The sequence below is a fragment of the Eimeria mitis genome, genomic scaffold (assembly GCF_000499745.2).
Source record: "Eimeria mitis Houghton genomic scaffold, Emh_scaff4810, whole genome shotgun sequence".
Lineage (NCBI taxonomy): Eukaryota > Apicomplexa > Conoidasida > Eucoccidiorida > Eimeriidae > Eimeria > Eimeria mitis.
In genome coordinates, this window is record NW_013573112.1 from 3239 (window position 1) to 4333 (window position 1095).

Sequence of the window (1095 nt, forward strand, 5' to 3'; positions counted from 1 at the left end):
TCTCAGCAGCAACAACAGCAGCAACAGCAACAGCAACAGCAGCAGCAACAGCAGCAGGGGCCCCCAAGCTGCTCTAGGAGACGCTGAGGGGCGGGGCCCCCCTCCCGCCTAGGCCCCCACCCTACCGGCCTCTCAGGGGGGCCCCTGGGGGGCCCCCTGCGGGGGCCCCCTTGGGGGCCCCCCAGTCTCCTTTATGATATTCAAAGGCCCCAAAAAATCCAGAGACAGCAAAAGACCCCCGGGGCCCCCCAAACCAAAGGGGGCCCCCCGCAAGTGATCAGGGGGCCCCCACGGACAGAGGGGCCCGCACACGCGTTCAGGGGGCCCCCCAAGCACCGAGGGGGCCCCCCATGAATGAGGAGACACCAAGAGACTGAGGGGCCCCCTACAAGCTAGGGGGGCCCCCAAATGTCTTAGTATTATACCCAGGGGGCCTCTATCCGAGGGGCCCCCCAAAGGGTATTGTTAATATACCCGGGGGGCCCCCCAAAGGTATTGCTATACCCAGGGGGCCCCCAAGGGTACTCACACACCCAGGGGGCCCCCAAGGGTACTCATACACCCAGGGGGCCCCCAAGGGTACTCATACACCCAGGGGGCCCCCAAGGGTATTAACATACTCAGGGGGCCCCCAAGAGTAATCAATGTGCTCAAGGGGCCCCCAAAGGGTATTACAATACCCAGGGGGCCCCCAAAATGTTTAGATAGGCCGAGGCCCCTCAAATTGTTTATACTGTACCCAGGGGGCCCCCCAAATGTTTAAATATATCCGAAGGGGCCCCCCAAGGGTTTATACAGCCGTACCCAAGGGGCCCCCAATGGTTTATAATATATTTATGGGCCCCCCCTGGGGGCCCCCTGGGGGCCCCCTTGGGGGCCCCCTTGGGGGCCCCCCAGGGGGCCCCCAAATGCTTATATAGAGCCGAAGGGGCCCCCTCGTTTGCATCTCTCAGAGGAAGTAATCTGGTGGGGGTTTCTTTGAGGGGATGCCGCGCCGCTCCTGCACAGACACAAACCCTAAACCCTAAACCCTAAACCCTAGTAAGAGGCCCTAAAGCCTGCAGCCGAAGGCATATATATATATATATATATATA